A 20,445-nucleotide genomic window follows, 5' to 3' on the forward strand; every position below is an offset into this window, starting at 1 on the left:
GGATCCTCTATAGATGGTGGCGGGCTCTGATCCTCTATAGATGGTGGTGGGTTCTGATTCCCTCTATAGATGGTGGTGGGTTCTGATTCCCTCTATAGATGGTGGCAGGCTCTGATCCTCTATAGATGGCGGCGGGCTCTGATCCTCTATAGATGGTGGCGGGCTCTGATCCTCTATAGATGGTGGCGGGCTCTGATCCTCTATAGATGGTGGCGGGCTCTGATCCTCTGTAGATGGTGGTGGGCTCTGATTCCCTCTATAGATGGTGGTGGGCCCGGCTTCCCTCTATAGATGGTGGCGGGTTCTGTTTCCCTCTGTAGATTGTGGCGGGCTCTGATTCCCTCTATAGATGGTGGTGGGTTCTGATCCTCTATAGATGGTGGTGGGCTCGGCTTCCCTCTATAGATGGTGGCGGGCTCTGATCCTCTATAGATGGTGGCGGGCTCTGATCCTCTATAGATGGTGGCGGGCTCTGATTCCCTCTATAGATGGTGGTGGGCTCTGATCCTCTATAGATGGTGGCGGGCTCTGACCCTCTATAGATGGTGGCGGGCTCTGATCCTCTATAGATGGTGGCGGGCTCTGATTCCCTCTATAGATGGTGGTGGGCTCGGATTCCCTCTATAGATGGTGGTGGGCTCGGATTCCCTCTATAGATGGTGGCGGGCTCTGATCCTCTATAGATGGTGGCGGGTTCTGTTTCCCTCTATAGATGGTGGTGGGCTCTGATCTTCTATAGATGGTGGCGGGCTCTGACCCTCTATAGATGGTGGCGGGCTCTGATCCTCTATAGATGGTGGTGGGCTCTGACCCTCTATAGATGGTGGCGGGCTCTGATCCTCTATAGATGGTGGCGGGCTCGGCTTCCCTTTATAGATGGTGGTGGGCTCTGATACCCTCTATAGATGGTGGTGGGTTCTGATTCCCTCTATAGATGGTGGTGGGTTCTGATTCCCTCTATAGATGGTGGCAGGCTCTGATCCTCTATAGATGGCGGCGGGCTCTGATCCTCTATAGATGGTGGCGGGCTCTGATCCTCTATAGATGGCGGTGGGCTCTGATCCTCTATAGATGGTGGCAGGCTCGGCTTCCCTCTATAGATGGTGGTGGGCTCTTATTCCCTCTATAGATGGTGGCGGGCTCTGATCCTCTATAGATGGCGGTGGGCTCTGACCCTCTATAGATGGTGGCGGGCTCTGATCCTCTATAGATGGTGGCGGGCTCTGATCCTCTGTAGATGGTGGTGGGTTCTGATCCTCTATAGATGGTGGCGGGTTCTGATCCTCTATAGATGGTGGCGGGCTCTGAGCCTCTATAGATGGTGGTGGGTTCTGATCCTCTATAGATGGTGGCGGGTTCTGATTCCCTCTATAGATGGTGGCAGGCTCTGATCCTCTATAGATGGCGGCGGGCTCTGATCCTCTATAGATGGAGGCGGGCTCTGATCCTCTATAGATGGTGGCGGGCTCTGATCCTCTATAGATGGTGGCGGGTTCTGATCCTCTATAGATGGTGGTGGGCTCGGATTCCCTCTATAGATGGTGGCGGGTTCTGTTTCCCTCTGTTGATTGTGGCGGGCTCTGATCCTCTATAGATGGTGGTGGGCTCGGCTTCCCTCTATAGATGGTGGCGGGCTCTGATCCTCTATAGATGGTGGCGGGCTCTGATCCTCTATAGATGGTGGCGGGCTCTGATTCCCTCTATAGATGGTGGCGGGCTCTGATTCCCTCTATAGATGGTGGCGGGCTCTGATCCTCTATAGATGGTGGCGGGCTCTGATCCTCTATAGATGGTGGCGGGTTCTGATCCTCTATAGATGGTGGTGGGCTCGGATTCCCTCTATAGATGGTGGTGGGCTCGGATTCCCTCTATAGATGGTGGCGGGCTCGGATTCCCTCTATAGATGGTGGTGGGTTTGGATTCCCTCTATAGATGGTGGTGGGTTCTGATTCCCTCTATAGATGGTGGCGGGCTCTGATCCTCTATAGATGGTGGCGGGCTCGGATCCTCTATTGATGGTGGCGGGCTCGGATCCTCTATAGATGGTGGCGGGCTCTGATCCTCTATAGATGGTGGTGGGTTCTGATTCCCTCTATAGATGGTGGTGGGTTCTGATTCCCTCTATAGATGGTGGCAGGCTCTGATCCTCTATAGATGGCGGCGGGCTCTGATCCTCTATAGATGGTGGCGGGCTCTGATCCTCTATAGATGGTGGCGGGCTCTGATCCTCTATAGATGGTGGCGGGCTCTGATCCTCTGTAGATGGTGGTGGGCTCTGATTCCCTCTATAGATGGTGGTGGGCCCGGCTTCCCTCTATAGATGGTGGCGGGTTCTGTTTCCCTCTGTAGATTGTGGCGGGCTCTGATTCCCTCTATAGATGGTGGTGGGTTCTGATCCTCTATAGATGGTGGTGGGCTCGGCTTCCCTCTATAGATGGTGGCGGGCTCTGATCCTCTATAGATGGTGGCGGGCTCTGATCCTCTATAGATGGTGGCGGGCTCTGATTCCCTCTATAGATGGTGGTGGGCTCTGATCCTCTATAGATGGTGGCGGGCTCTGACCCTCTATAGATGGTGGCGGGCTCTGATCCTCTATAGATGGTGGCGGGCTCTGATTCACTCTATAGATGGTGGTGGGCTCGGATTCCCTCTATAGATGGTGGTGGGCTCGGATTCCCTCTATAGATGGTGGCGGGCTCTGATCCTCTATAGATGGTGGCGGGTTCTGTTTCCCTCTATAGATGGTGGTGGGCTCTGATCTTCTATAGATGGTGGCGGGCTCTGACCCTCTATAGATGGTGGCGGGCTCTGATCCTCTATAGATGGTGGTGGGCTCTGACCCTCTATAGATGGTGGCGGGCTCTGATCCTCTATAGATGGTGGCGGGCTCGGCTTCCCTTTATAGATGGTGGTGGGCTCTGATACCCTCTATAGATGGTGGTGGGTTCTGATTCCCTCTATAGATGGTGGTGGGTTCTGATTCCCTCTATAGATGGTGGCAGGCTCTGATCCTCTATAGATGGCGGCGGGCTATGATCCTCTATAGATGGTGGCGGGCTCTGATCCTCTATAGATGGCGGTGGGCTCTGATCCTCTATAGATGGTGGCAGGCTCGGCTTCCCTCTATAGATGGTGGTGGGCTCTTATTCCCTCTATAGATGGTGGCGGGCTCTGATCCTCTATAGATGGCGGTGGGCTCTGACCCTCTATAGATGGTGGCGGGCTCTGATCCTCTATAGATGGTGGCGGGCTCTGATCCTCTGTAGATGGTGGTGGGTTCTGATCCTCTATAGATGGTGGCGGGTTCTGATCCTCTATAGATGGTGGCGGGCTCTGAGCCTCTATAGATGGTGGTGGGTTCTGATCCTCTATAGATGGTGGCGGGTTCTGATTCCCTCTATAGATGGTGGCAGGCTCTGATCCTCTATAGATGGCGGCGGGCTCTGATCCTCTATAGATGGTGGCGGGTTCTGATCCTCTATAGATGGTGGTGGGCTCGGATTCCCTCTATAGATGGTGGTGGGCTCGGATTCCCTCTATAGATGGTGGTGGGCTCGGATTCCCTCTATAGATGGTGGCGGGCTCTGATCCTCTATAGATGGTGGCGGGTTCTGTTTCCCTCTATAGATGGTGGTGGGCTCTGATCTTCTATAGATGGTGGCGGGCTCTGACCCTCTATAGATGGTGGCGGGCTCTGATCCTCTATAGATGGTGGTGGGCTCTGACCCTCTATAGATGGTGGCGGGCTCTGATCCTCTATAGATGGTGGCGGGCTCGGCTTCCCTTTATAGATGGTGGTGGGCTCTGATACCCTCTATAGATGGTGGTGGGTTCTGATTCCCTCTATAGATGGTGGTGGGTTCTGATTCCCTCTATAGATGGTGGCAGGCTCTGATCCTCTATAGATGGCGGCGGGCTCTGATCCTCTATAGATGGTGGCGGGCTCTGATCCTCTATAGATGGCGGTGGGCTCTGATCCTCTATAGATGGTGGCAGGCTCGGCTTCCCTCTATAGATGGTGGTGGGCTCTTATTCCCTCTATAGATGGTGGCGGGCTCTGATCCTCTATAGATGGCGGTGGGCTCTGACCCTCTATAGATGGTGGCGGGCTCTGATCCTCTATAGATGGTGGCGGGCTCTGATCCTCTGTAGATGGTGGTGGGTTCTGATCCTCTATAGATGGTGGCGGGTTCTGATCCTCTATAGATGGTGGCGGGCTCTGAGCCTCTATAGATGGTGGTGGGTTCTGATCCTCTATAGATGGTGGCGGGTTCTGATTCCCTCTATAGATGGTGGCAGGCTCTGATCCTCTATAGATGGCGGCGGGCTCTGATCCTCTATAGATGGTGGCGGGCTCTGATCCTCTATAGATGGTGGCGGGCTCTGATCCTCTATAGATGGTGGCGGGTTCTGATCCTCTATAGATGGTGGTGGGCTCGGATTCCCTCTATAGATGGTGGCGGGTTCTGTTTCCCTCTGTAGATTGTGGCGGGCTCTGATCCTCTATAGATGGTGGTGGGCTCGGCTTCCCTCTATAGATGGTGGCGGGCTCTGATCCTCTATAGATGGTGGCGGGCTCTGATCCTCTATAGATGGTGGCGGGCTCTGATTCCCTCTATAGATGGTGGCGGGCTCTGATTCCCTCTATAGATGGTGGCGGGCTCTGATCCTCTATAGATGGTGGCGGGCTCTGATCCTCTATAGATGGTGGCGGGTTCTGATCCTCTATAGATGGTGGTGGGCTCGGATTCCCTCTATAGATGGTGGTGGGCTCGGATTCCCTCTATAGATGGTGGCGGGCTCGGATTCCCTCTATAGATGGTGGTGGGTTTGGATTCCCTCTATAGATGGTGGTGGGTTCTGATTCCCTCTATAGATGGTGGCGGGCTCTGATCCTCTATAGATGGTGGCGGGCTCGGATCCTCTATTGATGGTGGCGGGCTCGGATCCTCTATAGATGGTGGCGGGCTCTGATCCTCTATAGATGGTGGTGGGTTCTGATTCCCTCTATAGATGGTGGTGGGTTCTGATTCCCTCTATAGATGGTGGCAGGCTCTGATCCTCTATAGATGGCGGCGGGCTCTGATCCTCTATAGATGGTGGCGGGCTCTGATCCTCTATAGATGGTGGCGGGCTCTGATCCTCTATAGATGGTGGCGGGCTCTGATCCTCTGTAGATGGTGGTGGGCTCTGATTCCCTCTATAGATGGTGGTGGGCCCGGCTTCCCTCTATAGATGGTGGCGGGTTCTGTTTCCCTCTGTAGATTGTGGCGGGCTCTGATTCCCTCTATAGATGGTGGTGGGTTCTGATCCTCTATAGATGGTGGTGGGCTCGGCTTCCCTCTATAGATGGTGGCGGGCTCTGATCCTCTATAGATGGTGGCGGGCTCTGATCCTCTATAGATGGTGGCGGGCTCTGATTCCCTCTATAGATGGTGGTGGGCTCTGATCCTCTATAGATGGTGGCGGGCTCTGACCCTCTATAGATGGTGGCGGGCTCTGATCCTCTATAGATGGTGGCGGGCTCTGATTCCCTCTATAGATGGTGGTGGGCTCGGATTCCCTCTATAGATGGTGGTGGGCTCGGATTCCCTCTATAGATGGTGGCGGGCTCTGATCCTCTATAGATGGTGGCGGGTTCTGTTTCCCTCTATAGATGGTGGTGGGCTCTGATCTTCTATAGATGGTGGCGGGCTCTGACCCTCTATAGATGGTGGCGGGCTCTGATCCTCTATAGATGGTGGTGGGCTCTGACCCTCTATAGATGGTGGCGGGCTCTGATCCTCTATAGATGGTGGCGGGCTCGGCTTCCCTTTATAGATGGTGGTGGGCTCTGATACCCTCTATAGATGGTGGTGGGTTCTGATTCCCTCTATAGATGGTGGTGGGTTCTGATTCCCTCTATAGATGGTGGCAGGCTCTGATCCTCTATAGATGGCGGCGGGCTCTGATCCTCTATAGATGGTGGCGGGCTCTGATCCTCTATAGATGGCGGTGGGCTCTGATCCTCTATAGATGGTGGCAGGCTCGGCTTCCCTCTATAGATGGTGGTGGGCTCTTATTCCCTCTATAGATGGTGGCGGGCTCTGATCCTCTATAGATGGCGGTGGGCTCTGACCCTCTATAGATGGTGGCGGGCTCTGATCCTCTATAGATGGTGGCGGGCTCTGATCCTCTGTAGATGGTGGTGGGTTCTGATCCTCTATAGATGGTGGCGGGTTCTGATCCTCTATAGATGGTGGCGGGCTCTGAGCCTCTATAGATGGTGGTGGGTTCTGATCCTCTATAGATGGTGGCGGGTTCTGATTCCCTCTATAGATGGTGGCAGGCTCTGATCCTCTATAGATGGCGGCGGGCTCTGATCCTCTATAGATGGTGGCGGGCTCTGATCCTCTATAGATGGTGGCGGGCTCTGATCCTCTATAGATGGTGGCGGGTTCTGATCCTCTATAGATGGTGGTGGGCTCGGATTCCCTCTATAGATGGTGGCGGGTTCTGTTTCCCTCTGTAGATTGTGGCGGGCTCTGATCCTCTATAGATGGTGGTGGGCTCGGCTTCCCTCTATAGATGGTGGCGGGCTCTGATCCTCTATAGATGGTGGCGGGCTCTGATCCTCTATAGATGGTGGCGGGCTCTGATTCCCTCTATAGATGGTGGCGGGCTCTGATTCCCTCTATAGATGGTGGCGGGCTCTGATCCTCTATAGATGGTGGCGGGCTCTGATCCTCTATAGATGGTGGCGGGTTCTGATCCTCTATAGATGGTGGTGGGCTCGGATTCCCTCTATAGATGGTGGTGGGCTCGGATTCCCTCTATAGATGGTGGCGGGCTCTGATTCCCTCTATAGATGGTGGTGGGCTCGGATTCCCTCTATAGATGGTAGTGGGCTCGGATTCCCTCTATAGATGGTGGCGGGCTCTGATCCTCTATAGATGGTGGCGGGTTCTGTTTCCCTCTATAGATGGTGGTGGGCTCTGATCTTCTATAGATGGTGGCGGGCTCTGACCCTCTATAGATGGTGGCGGGCTCTGATCCTCTATAGATGGTGGTGGGCTCTGACCCTCTATAGATGGTGGCGGGCTCTGATCCTCTATAGATGGTGGCGGGCTCGGCTTCCCTTTATAGATGGTGGTTGGCTCTTATTCCCTCTATAGATGGTGGCGGGCTCTGCTCCTCTATAGATGGTGGCGGGCTCTGATCCTCTATAGATGGTGGCGGGCTCAGCTTCCCTTTATAGATGGTGGTGGGCTCTGATACCCTCTATAGATGGTGGCGGGCTCGGCTTCCCTCTATAGATGGTGGTGGGCTCTTATTCCCTCTATAGATGGTGGCGGGCTCTGCTCCTCTATAGATGGTGGCGGGCTCTGATCCTCTATAGATGGTGGCGGGCTCTGATCCTCTATAGATGGTAGTGAGCTTGGCTTCCCTCTATAGATGGTGGCAGGCTCGGCTTCCCTCTATAGATGGTGGTGGGCTCTTATTCCCTCTATAGATGGTGGCGGGCTCTGATCCTCTATAGATGGTGGTGGGCTCTGATCTTCTATAGATGGTGGCGGGCTCTGATCTTCTATAGATGGTGGCGGGCTCTGAGCCTCTATAGATGGTGGTGGTCTCTGATCCTCTATAGATGGTGGCGGGTTCTGTTTCCCTCTATAGATGGTGGTGGGCTCTGATCTTCTATAGATGGTGGCGGGCTCTGACCCTCTATAGATGGTGGTGGGCTCTGATCTTCTATAGATGGTGGCGGGCTCTGATCCTCTATAGATGGTGGCGGGTTCTGTTTCCCTCTATAGATGGTGGTGGGCTCTGATCTTCTATAGATGGTTGCGGGCTCTGACCCTCTATAGATGGTGGCGGGCTCTGATCCTCTATAGATGGTGGCGGGCTCTGATCCGCTATAGATGGTGGTGGGCTCTGATCCTCTATAGATGGTTGTGGGCTCTGACCCTCTATAGATGGTGGTGGGCTCTGATCTTCTATAGATGGTGGTGGGCTCGGCTTCCCTCTATAGATGGTGGCGGGCTCTGATCCTCTATAGATGGTGGTGGGCTCTGACCCTCTATAGATGGTGGTGGGCTCTGATCCTCTATAGATGGTGGTGGGCTCGGCTTCCCTCTATAGATGGTTGTGGGCTCTGACCCTCTATAGATGGTGGTGGGCTCTGATCCTCTATAGATGGTGGTGGGCTCGGCTTCCCTCTATAGATGGTGGCGGGCTCTGATCCTCTATAGATGGTGGTGGGCTCTGACCCTCTATAGATGGTGGCGGGCTCTGATTCCCTCTATAGATGGTGGCGGGCTCGGATCCTCTATAGATGGTGGCGGGCTCTGACCCTCTATAGATGGTGGCGGGCTCTGACCCTCTATAGATGGTGGCGGGCTCTGACCCTCTATAGATGGTGGCGGGCTCTGATCCTCTATAGATGGTGGCGGGCTCTGACCCTCTATAGATGGTGGCGGGCTCTGACCCTCTATAGATGGTGGCGGGCTCTGACCCTCTATAGATGGTGGCGGGCTCTGACCCTCTATAGATGGTGGCGGGCTCTGACCCTCTATAGATGGTGGCGGGCTCTGATCCTCTATAGATGGTGGTGGGCTCGGATTCCCTCTATAGATGGTGGCGAGCTCTGACCCTCTATAGATGGTGGCGGGCTCTGACCCTCTATAGATGGTGGCGGGCTCTGACCCTCTATAGATGGTGGCGGGCTCTGACCCTCTATAGATGGTGGCGGGCTCTGATCCTCTATAGATGGTGGTGGGCTCGGCTTCCCTCTATAGATGGTGGCGGGCTCTGATTCCCTCTATAGATGGTGGCGGGCTCTGACCCTCTATAGATGGTGGCGGGCTCTGACCCTCTATAGATGGTGGCGGGCTCTGACCCTCTATAGATGGTGGCGGGCTCTGACCCTCTATAGATGGTGGCGGGCTCTGATCCTCTATAGATGGTGGCGGGCTCTGACCCTCTATAGATGGTGGCGGGCTCTGACCCTCTATAGATGGTGGCGGGCTCTGATCCTCTATAGATGGTGGCGGGCTCTGATTCCCTCTATAGATGGTGGCGGGCTCTGATTCCCTCTATAGATGGTGGTGGGCTCGGATTCCCTCTATAGATGGTGGGGGGCTCTGAGCCTCTATAGATGGTGGTGGGCTGTGCTTCCCTCTTTTGGGGGTAATGAGTACTTCACTCTATAGGGGGTGGTGAACTCGTCTTCACTCTGCTTCCTTGAAATATGGTATGGGGTGAGCGCCCGATTCTCCCCATGGTCTATGATTTTCGTCTCTGTTCTTAACGCCCTTCGACAGAGATGCCCTGGAGCCCCCGGCCTTGCCCTCCCCGTGTCTGCGGGCAGGGTCTCCCTTCGACAGAGACGGCCCTCGAGCCCCCTGTGCTGTGCCCTCCCGTGTCTGCGCCGGGCCGGGTCTCTCGTACGCTCCTGCTCCGACTGTGCGGCAACGCATGCCTGTGAAGTCGGCGGCAGGAGCGGCATAGGGCCAGGCAGCAGAACCCACCCCTGTGCCCAGAGCAGCATGGGGAGCCACAGCAACACCGGACAGGACATGAATCCGACCCCATCCGAAGACGCCTTCACTTCAGGCAGAGGTCACTTGCGCCGGGCCCGTTAGCCGCCCCCACCAACCTCCTTCCAACTCATCCCCCCACCGTCCTGGCTCTTCACTCTGCTCGCCCACAGCCTTGGAACATACAATTAAGAGGTGTATCTGTCAGGATGACCAGAATTTTAAAGCCAAAACCGGGACATTTCCCAAAAATAGAAGAAGGACTACAATTGTACTTCAACCCAGCGCACAGAATGACAGTGCTCCTTAGCAGAGAATCAGAATCGCAACTAGAGTCCAAATTTTTTTTGGGTGGGGGCTATTAAAAAATTCGGGGGTGGGGGTCTAATTCTTCCAGCAATAGGCAGAGTGGAGATGCAGGGACTCTAAGAAGGGGTGAAAAACAACAAAGCATCGTTAACAAGTAAATGGTCTTTTAAAAAACCTGTGAAGTACTCGGGTGCTGCTGCGATAAGCTCAAAAACTGTCTGTGTGTGTGCCCGGGAAGCTGTCTCAGCCCGGGCTAATACACACGACGGGGGTGGGGGGCTGAAACCCGTTGCGCGCCTGCAGAGAATTACAGAAGAGGCTGTAAGAACATACAAAAAATGCCATTTTTGGAGCCAATAGCATGCCTGTTAATTAAATTGCTTTCTTATAACAGGTGCTGACTATCCATACTTTGCAAAACATGAAAAGACGCCTCCCACCGTTTCCAGCTGACCCGCTCTGAAAACCAGGACAAGAGCTTAATCACCGGATATCTGCCGGGCAGCTGGCGAAAAAACGGGCAAATCTGGGGCGCCTGGTCACCCGAGTCTGTGTCCACATGTAGGCACACGAGGGGCGTCATCATTCACGTGTGAGTTGTGTGTGAGTCCACATGCATGCACACGAGGAGCAGGTCATGGTTCACGTTTGCGCTGCCGTGTCCACATGCATGCACACGAGGAGCAGGTCATGGTTCACGTTTGCGCTCTGTCCGTGTTCGCATGTATGCACGTGAGGGGCATGTAAGCGTTCACGCGAGATTTGTGTCTGTGCCACATGTCTGCACGTGAGGGACCTGTAAGCATTCACGTGCGAAACCTGCCTTTGTCCTCACAAAAGAAAGTTATGTGGCCACATGACAACCGTGTCTAGTCCCCGCTAGGGACATAGACATCTGTGTACACAACATACGAGCTTGTGTGACGACACAACATGAGAAATGTATCTACGGCATGCACGAGGGGCATCTCTGGGTATGTAGTATAGATGCACAGATGTGTCCACTGCGAGGCATATATACGGCACATATGAAAAACATGTCTGCATTCACATGAGAGCTATGTTTGTGCGCACGAGGAAGATCGCTCTTTCTCCACACAAACGTGACTGTGTTCAGCATGAGGGGTAAGCTTTTCTCCACAGGCGCGATGTTTCTGTCCACGTGACACGCATGGCTGTGGTCACACCAAGGTCATGAGTGTGTCTGCGGCGCGGCGCCGCATGCCGGTATCCATGAGAGACAGGTCTGAAGCCACAGGGCCGACATATCTGATATGTATGTGTCCACGTGATAGATAATACCCCCGCCCCGTCCACACGAGATACGGTCTGTCCTCATGAGGTAAGTGTGGACGCCGAATGGGAGCCATGTATGTGTCCGCAGGAGAGTCCTACACGCAACAGTGCAGGAAAAAACATTTGGAAGAATTACTTATTTATGGGCACTGTCTCCTTAACCTGAGCAATTAGTCCAACGCCAGACAACAAGGCGCAGGGGTAACGAGTTAAAATAAGCACGCCAAGCATGCAAGGGCACGAGCCGTCAGATGACGTCAGCACAGCCCAAACCCACCCGAGGGGCACGGAGCTGGCACAGCCGAAGCCCCTTTAATGTCAGACAACACCTGTAGGACACACCGGCGCGTGCAGCTGCAGCATTGATCTGAGGATAGGCCAGGTGTGGCTAACAGCGCGCTCACTTTCACTTGTGTCCAGCTGTGCAGATGGTGAAGGTGTAAACAGGCCCCCACACACACCCCCACGCACCGCAGCGCCACGCATAAACAGTGTGCACCCCTCGGCAGCAGGTTCCCATTCTAAAGCCTCGACACCTCGGAGCCGGACAAAGAGAAGGAGCACATCCCAGGCTCTGTCAGCCCAAGCTGTCCCATCCCAACTGTTCTTCATGTCCGGCTTTGTCACTTTGCATTCTGGTACCTGTAGTTTTTTCGTCCCATTATAAAGTTAAGACGACAAATAAAAGAAAGCCGGCTAGGTGATGCATCACACCTGACACCTGTCACCTTGAGATCTGCATCCGCAAGGCTATATATGTATGTGTGTATATATATATATATATACCCACAAACACCTGCACAATTTGCTCCGCCAAACAAATACATTTATAGCAGAAAAGATAGGGGTGCATGAGATTAAAGAGATGCCCATTTGGGGCAGGGCTGGCCTACCTTGAGGGAGGGGAAGTGCTCCGAAGGGGAAGAGCCCACGTCCCGCAGAGAGGCTGTGCGTCGAGGTGTCTGGTCTCAGCTCCCGGTGTCGGCAGCAGCTCCACGCGTGACTCCAGCGGTGCCCGGGCGGATCAGCTGTCGGCGGCACACACTCCCTGCAGCTGGGTGGGGGGAGCAGGGGGGTGGGGGTGCAGGCTGGGCTCTGTTCCAGGAGACCGGCCTCCGTCCTGGGCTGCGGGGCTGAGATTAAAGCTGACAGCGAGAGGAGATGTTTGAAAAAGCCTGCTTGTGCTTGTGCGCCAGCGGGTGGGGGCAGCCGGCAGGGAGGGAGGGAGGGCGGGGGCACCGGGAGGCGCGAGGAGGTGCCTGCGCTCCCTGCCATCATCATCCGGACCGGTTAATGATGATGAGGCGCTCGATACAGCGGGCACCAGAAGTACACTCTGCCTAATTGCATCCCGGAGGGATCAGGCATTACGGAGCGCTGCAGGCGGCTAAAGCCCCGCGGCAGCTGCGGCCCCACATCTCTCCCCGAGAGGGGCGGGGGTGGGAGAGCCAGGACCCACGCCCTTGCTCACCGCCCTCCACCAGCAGTCACCTCCCACCCCCAGACAGGTGTCCTGAGGCCACACGAGGATTGCCTCTTACCACCCTCACCCCGAATGTAAAATAACTTGATGCCCCACCGAAATATCACTAATAACGCTTTTGTAGGTAGCGCTTCTGTCGGATTAAGGCGCTGTACACCTGCCATGCACACACTGTACAAGATGCAGGCACAGGCAAGGATCAGACCGTTTTCAGAAGTTATTTTTTAATGAAATACTCCAGCATAAGAGGTTGGTGGATCTCTTCCCGATTACTGATACATCTAGAAGTGAAAACGTGAAATCAAAGAGTGTGCGCTGCAGCCTAACCGTGTGAAAGACGGATGAATAACGCAGTTTAAACAGCGGCACTGAGTGTAAACGGATGCAGGACGAGACAGGAATCCACTCGGCCGGTCCCAGGGCTGTGTTCCCTTCTGGCAGAGCTCTCCCAGCATTGTTTTGCACCTGTGCACTGTACACAGACCCACAGAGAGCGAGATCACAAGAGACACACCAGTGCATACATACACAGCTCGGTGCGCAGACACACAACCAGAGACGCACACGAGCAAAACACAGAGAAAGAAAGAGAGAGACACGGATACGATGAACACAACCAGAGAAGCACACAAGCATAACGCAGAGATAGAAAGAGAGAGACACGGATACGATGCAGGCAAAGAGACACACGCGTGGACCCGTTCACAGAAGAATGTAAAGACACACACACACACACAAAACAAACAAGACCGACCAAAACAGTGACCTGCAAACGCACACACACAGTGTTCGACAAACGTAGTCACAAAGACATCAATGAAGACCGGCATGCGCACAAGCAAAGAGAGACAGATAGGCAGGTGTATGTGTGTGTGTATATATATATATGTTCACTGAAAAAACCATAGGTTTCAGGGGCGTCATAGTTAGCTGGACATTTCACTCGTACAAAACCATTGAAATTCCTCCGTTATCGTTAGTTTAGCTAACTATAACTCGCGCGCCCACAATCCACTGCTGATTACGTCACATATTACATCACTCATGACATGGTCATTGACATCACTCATGACATCACTGAAGACATCTCAAATCACATCACTGATGACAACATCCAGTGAATGTGTGTTTTTCTGAAAATTAAATATGATTTATATGTTTATCTCAAGGTCAATGGAAGATAAATGGGTATATAAGTGTCTAAATGGATGTTTTTTTTTGTAAAATTGATTGTATAACGGACTGATTAAGTGTATCTTAGTGAATACATGGGTTAGTGAGTAATGTTTAAATATGTAAATATCTGTATCAGTCTCTCACTTTGTGTATAAGTGACTCTATGGGGAGCTTTGCAGGAAACCACCGGGGGGCTTAAAGTGTTGCTTTGTTGCCGCCACCGCCGAGAGACACCAGGAACCCGCATTAGCGCCGCCACCGCCCCGGGACCACAACTCCCGGCAGCCCCAGCGGCGCGGCGCACAACACACGCGGCCAGCAGCGCCAGGAGGCGTTAAAAACAAGCGCATTGCCCGGCTGAGCGGGGAGCTTTGCAGGAAACCAGTGGGGGGCTTACCGTGTTGCTTTGTTGCCGCCACCGCCGAGAGTCACCAGGAACCCTGGGACCACAACTCCCGGCAGCCCCAGCGGCGCGGTGCACAACACACACGGCCAGCAGCGCCAGGAGGCGCTAAAAACAAGCACATTGCCCTGGGTCGCGTGACATGCGCGGGTGTCGCCGGGAGAAGCCCGGGACAGTCTGTGGCAGTCCAGGGCTGGACAAGGCTAGGCTGGGCCACATCCCTTGGTTGTAGCAGCAGAGGGGATCGATGGACTAATCTGCGAGATTCCCCCATTTTGCCGAACTCTTTGATCGTGTTATATGATTATCATATCTTAACTAGTTGGACTACGAGTTGGTCTTATTTTATTCTATCATTATTTCATGATAGCTTTTGTTTATTCCAGCACATATTTTATCTCTTCTTTGCTAGCTTTATAATGTCTAAGCAGAAGGCCGTTAAAAATCCTCCAGTGATAGCTACAATGGACAATTATTTAGTAAAAGTGGTCAACAAAATAAATAATGAGCGCAGATCATCGCTTCGTAAGGGGAGCCCATCCATTACATGTCCTACTCCATCTAGCTCGCAGGTGGCTTCACCAGTGTATGATTATTGCGATTTGGATAGCCCTGAAGCCTTAGTGGAGGTGCCTACCGACTCAGCTCATAACATGGATAGGTCTGATGTATCTATTGAGACCCCTGTCCAGTGCCCGCCGGCCCCTAGAGCGCTGAGAGCCTGCAGGAAAGCTCAAATTAACCGGGGGGGGGGAAACCGACCCCGCAATAAAAAAAGAGTAGAAACACCTTCTAATTGTACCGCAGGGGATGTGCAGCCAATGGACAATAAAGGCTCAGTAACAATGAATACTGACCAATTTGATCCCTTGGTCAGTATTGTTGCCAAGGTAGAAAAGATCATAAAACCCCTAGTGGCTAAATTGGACCAGATTTCTGCTGAAGTAATAAGACTAGGAGGTCTTCTGGACACCCATATCGCCTCGGCCGAAAGATCTAGGGCTGCCGAGAAGGGTCTTATAGTCCCCAATGCTGTCCCAAGCAACCTGAAGGGGGAGAACTGTTAACGATGAAGCCATATCTGTACCCCCCGTCCTGAACCATCGCCTGTCACTTGTCAGACTAAACAAGCAGCAGTGGGAGCGGCTCCTGTGAGCCAGGTTGGGCCAATCGAGTTGATGAGAAAAGTTTTATTAACCTCCCACCTGATTGTGCACCATATGTGGTTGTTTTAACCAATGTTCCACCTATTGGAACAGTTCCCACCAAGCATCCGCAGGAATCCCACGATTCATTAAAAAATAAAACAGTCTCATGGTTGCACAATCACTGCGGGTTTCCACTTACCTATTCTGACCAAATACTAAGTACCAGAAGGGTAGACTGGATAGGTAACTCTAGCAAGACAAGCAGGGGTGATGGTGTAATAGTCAATTTCAAACACCCCCAACATGTGGCAACAGTCTTGTTAAGGCGGATTATGTGAAAGTTAGCTTAACTTCCACTAACTGTGCGCTAAGCTTAACTTGAAACTTAAGTTGTTTCTTCTCCTATATTTTCTCTCCTTTAGAAAAAAGTTCATCACTCAGTCTTTTCTCAATCAATTTTGACTTTTTATTGATTTTTTCATTTTCCTTAATGCATTATCAAGAGTTTTCATGCATCATTTCTTTATATAATCAGTATATCTCCATTATAACTCTGCCCAATGCATTTCGGGTCAGGTCATGTGACCCTTCGTCAGGGGCCTGTGGATAGACGAATACAGGACCTTAGCCATCATCATAATGTAATTTAGGATCATCATCAATACATACACATATGTATTTGTGTATGTATTGATGATGATCCTAAATTACATTATGATGATGGCTAAGGTCCTGTATTCGTCTATCCACAGGCCCCTGACGAAGGGTCACATGACCTGACCCGAAATGCATTGGGCAGAGTTATAATGGAGATATACTGATTATATAAAGAAATGATGCATGAAAACTCTTGATAATGCATTAAGGAAAATGAAAAAATCAATAAAAAGTCAAAATTGATTGAGAAAAGACTGAGTGATGAACTTTTTACTAAAGGAGAGAAAATATAGGAGAAGAAACAACTTAAGTTTCAAGTTAAGCTTAGCGCACAGTTAGTGGAAGTTAAGCTAACTTTCACATAATCCGCCATTGTAAGAAGACACGAATAGGCATCGTGTGACAACGTGTAGCGCTAACACAAAAAACCTTATATATTTTGGAAAATACTCTGGAATAAGTGAGTGCACAGAGACCAAAAAACTTTAAACAGTCTTGTTAAGGGCAGCTTCCTTAACACCTGGTGAGAACAGCATATGTGTCCGCCCTCTTGGTTATTTTTATAGTCACCTTATTAAATTGCCCCTTGATACCAATAGAAGCAGTCTTTTCACCTCCCCCTATTGCCCGGTCTCTGGGGTCCCTACGCAGAATAGATTCCAAGCCTTAAGTACTTTGGATTCTAACTATTGACACACCCAGTTACGTGGGCCCGCTCTATGTGTGACCACGAATGTCCAGGTGTCTGGTTTAAGGGAAAAGCATATTGATGTTGAGTCGACTACGGTCGCCGACAACAATTCGTCTAGTGGCACTAGGAATACAGCGAATGGGAACCCTAATTCAGGAGCTGACCTTAATGGAACCATCTTACCCGGAAATAATAATAGAACTAGGGGTCTTAAGGGTTTAACAATTATTAGCTGGAATATTGCTGGGTTGAAATCTAAGGGGGGACGCCTTGGGCTGGAATGATTTTATTAATACCTATGATATACTGTGCTTCCAGGAAACATGGAGTAGGGAGGAGGTTAACTATGAGGGGTTTGCTTCCTACAATCTGCCAGCGCAGGGTTCCACATCTGGGAGAGCCAAAGGTGCCCTTTTGATTTTAGTTTCTACTAACCGGCGGATTGTAGTCAAAAAGTACATGATCGTGGGAGCACATGTTCAGATCCTTCGGCTCCTTGAGGACCAAGGCCGGAATGTATTATTACTTAACTACTATAACAATGTTTTTGATGACAGCAGGACGTCAGTAGTTAAAGACTTAGCTAGCACCATTGATAATCTCAATGATCAAAATAATGTTTTCTTTGATTTTATTTGGGTGGGCGATTTTAACATCCCGTTATGCGAATTATCAACCCAAAAAGTTTGTGGGGTTATAAACAATGCTGGTTCTGATGATCTGCACTTTAGGCACAACAGCTATGGTGACCTTTTGTATAGTTTCATGGGCTGTTATGACCTAGAAATCTTGGATTTCGTCAAAGATGTAAATGGGCAGACTATTCCTACTTTCAAGAATTGGATAACTAGTTCAGTAATTGACCATGTGATTGTCTCCTCTAATATCACCCCTTATTGTGCATCTCCTAGGATTGAAGTCACTTCTTTAAGTGATCACAACTATATTATCCTTGAATCTACTCTTTGGGGTGAGAGTTCTGTAGTAGTAGGAACTACCATTGCCAATGTGGAACCACACAGATCAAATGGAGTTAGAGTTAGATGGATAGGGGAAAAAGCTAACGAATTATTACGTTCAATCGTTAATGAATGTTTGATTGATATCACCCTTATCCGTGAAAACAATACTGACTACGAACGGGTTTTATCTGCTTTTATAGATATTAATACATCTATTGATGCCAGGTTCACCAGACCAATAAGAGACAAGTGTAGAAGAAGTCCAGGCTGGTTTGACCATGCGTGTACAGCTTTAGTGACCGAGCTGAAACACGCACTTGCTAAAAAACCCAGGGATAATATTCTAATAAATAACCAAACCAAGAGTAGACTATAAGCGAGCCCTAAAAAGGAGGAGGGGTGTGTTACAGCAGGAAGCTTGGGATTCTCTTAACCAAGCAGCGGAGTTACACAATAACACATTATTTTGGGCTACGGTTAACTCTCCTTTTCTTAAGGAGGGAAATCTACCTGAATTAACTTCTAATGTTCCTAATGAAGGTTGGGTTACTAATTTTTCTAAAAGTTTTGACTCTGATAATTGTGTGGTCAACATCCCTAGTAGGTGGCCCGTCTTACCTCTGGATATCACGGTCACTGAGGTGGAGCATGGAATATGTGCAAGTAAGGGGGGGAAAACCCAGGTACCCAATGGGGTTCCTATTGATGTATACAAAGCAGCCCCTGAGATTTGGACTCCCCTTCTGGCAATAGTATTTAACGCAGCTGTTTGTTCGGAAGCCCCAAAAACTTGGGGGGAATCCATTATAATTCCGATTTATAAGAAGGGCAGCAGGTCAGACGTTAAAAATAATTGCCCTATTTCCCTCCTTGATTCCTCAATAAAGATCAAGAGTAGAGTTATGTTGGTCTGGCTTGAAGAGTGGGTTGAACAAGAGGGCATTCTGGCCGATAGCCAGTATGGATTTAGGAAGGGACGGGGAACATTAGACCAGTGCTTAAATCTTGACCTTATAATTGGCAAATATATAGAAGCCAAAGGCAGTTGTTTATATCTCTGCTTTGCAGATTTAAGCAGAGCGTTCGATATGGTCGACCATACTTTATTGTGGCCAACCTTGTTACAGCCGGGAGCCCTTGAGGGTATAATCTTTTTTTCTCACTAGGTTGTACCAAAAACTACTAACTTGAGTGCGTTATGGCACCAAGGGCGAATGTACCCCCAAGTTCAGCGTTCAACGAGGTATTAGACAGGGCTGTGTTTTGGCCCCGTTATTGTTTATTTATAAATGAAATTGATGCTATTTTAAAGAGTGTAAAAGCTGATGCCCCTCGGATCAAAGGTGTTTCCGTGCCAGTGTTATTTTGTATGCTGATGACGCTGTGCTTCTCTCTAGAACTCCCCTTGGTTTACAACGTCTAATTGACAGATTTTCCATGTTTATTAAGGACAGAAAACTGACCATTAACAAGGGGAAAATGCACACTATGACCTGTGGGGCAAAAAGCAAATCCAATGTCTTTTTTATTGATTCTGACAAGGTGCAATCAGTAGATACATTTTGTTACCTTGGTATAACCTTCTCTCATGACAGAAAATGGTCCACTGAATTTAATATTATTAGTCATAAAATGGCGAAAAGCGCCCATGGTGTATTTAGATTTGCGGCAAAAGTCGGGGACAGAAGAACTAGGGATATGTTACAAATTTATCAAGCAAGATATGTCACAATTGCACTGTAATGGGTGGCTGTTTGGGGTCACATATGTAACCATGACTTGCAGCTGGAGGAAAACTCTTTTTTAAAAAAGCTTTTGTGTTTACCTCCATCTGCCCCTACTGAGTTGACCCAACGGGAACTAGACATTGATTTCCTGACTGATCTAACATCCCTAAGACCACTCATGCTATGGCATTCCATTTGGCTCCAGGACGAAAAGTCCCTTAACAGACTTATTATTGAAGATTGCCTTTCTTTGGACATGTACAGGAAAATTCCCTGGATAAAATATGTGGCAGAGTGTTGTAAGAAGGGGCGTGTCCTCTGAACACCTCTCTGCAACGCAGCTCCCTGGCGCATACTGAAGGTACCTGGTGGGCTTTTTGGCACTCAGGGACCCTCAGTATTGATGGGGAATTAATTTCCCAACTTTGACTCACTAGGGGGTGCGTTTGCACACTGGTGAAGGAAGGGGGCGGAGCCTGAGAAGCCATGTCTGCAAACACGCCCTGTGGAGCTTTTTAAGTTGGGGAATTAATTCCTCTTCAATCCTGAAGGTCCCTGGGGGCCAACTAGACCACCAGGTACCTCCAGTATGCGCCAGAGAGCTGTGATGCAGAGAGGTGTTCAGAGGACACGCCCCTTCTTACAACACTCTGCCACGCAGCTATGTGGTGCTTACTGGAGGTACCTGGTGGACTACTTGGCCCCCAGGGACCCTAGGGATTGAAGAGGAATTATTCCCCAACTTAAAACACGCCACAGGGCGTGTTTGCACACATGTCACCTGAAGCCCAACACCCTCCCTTCACCACTGTGCAAATGCGCCCAGTGGCGCCTTTTAATTTGGGGGATTAACTCCCCTTGAATTCTGTGGGTCCCTGGGGTGCAACTAGCCCACCAGGTACCTCCATTAAGTGCCACAGAGCTGCGCTGCAGAGAGGTGTAAAAAGGGGCGTGGCCTCAGAACACCTCTCTACAACGCAGCTCCCTGGTGCATACTGAAGGTTCCTGGTGGGCTAGTTGGCCCCCAGGGCCCCCCAGTATTCAAGGGGAATTAGTTCCCCATCTCCAAACGTGC

At 50.9% G+C, this 20,445-nt stretch overlaps 1 protein-coding gene across 1 annotated transcript in view; it reads right to left on the reverse strand.

Moving 5' to 3' along the window:
- Positions 1 to 12,470, reverse strand: part of GNG13 (G protein subunit gamma 13) — a 108,470-nt gene extending 96,000 nt beyond the window's left edge. The window contains exon 1 of the mRNA XM_086940534.1: positions 12,017 to 12,470. The gene's annotated coding sequence lies outside the window, so the exon portion shown is untranslated. The remainder of the gene's footprint in view (positions 1 to 12,016) is intronic.
- Between the last annotated feature and the right edge of the window lie 7,975 nt (positions 12,471 to 20,445).

Source organism: Lissotriton vulgaris, chromosome 10, assembly GCF_964263255.1.
Source record: "Lissotriton vulgaris chromosome 10, aLisVul1.2, whole genome shotgun sequence".
Classification (NCBI taxonomy): Eukaryota; Metazoa; Chordata; class Amphibia; order Caudata; family Salamandridae; genus Lissotriton; species Lissotriton vulgaris.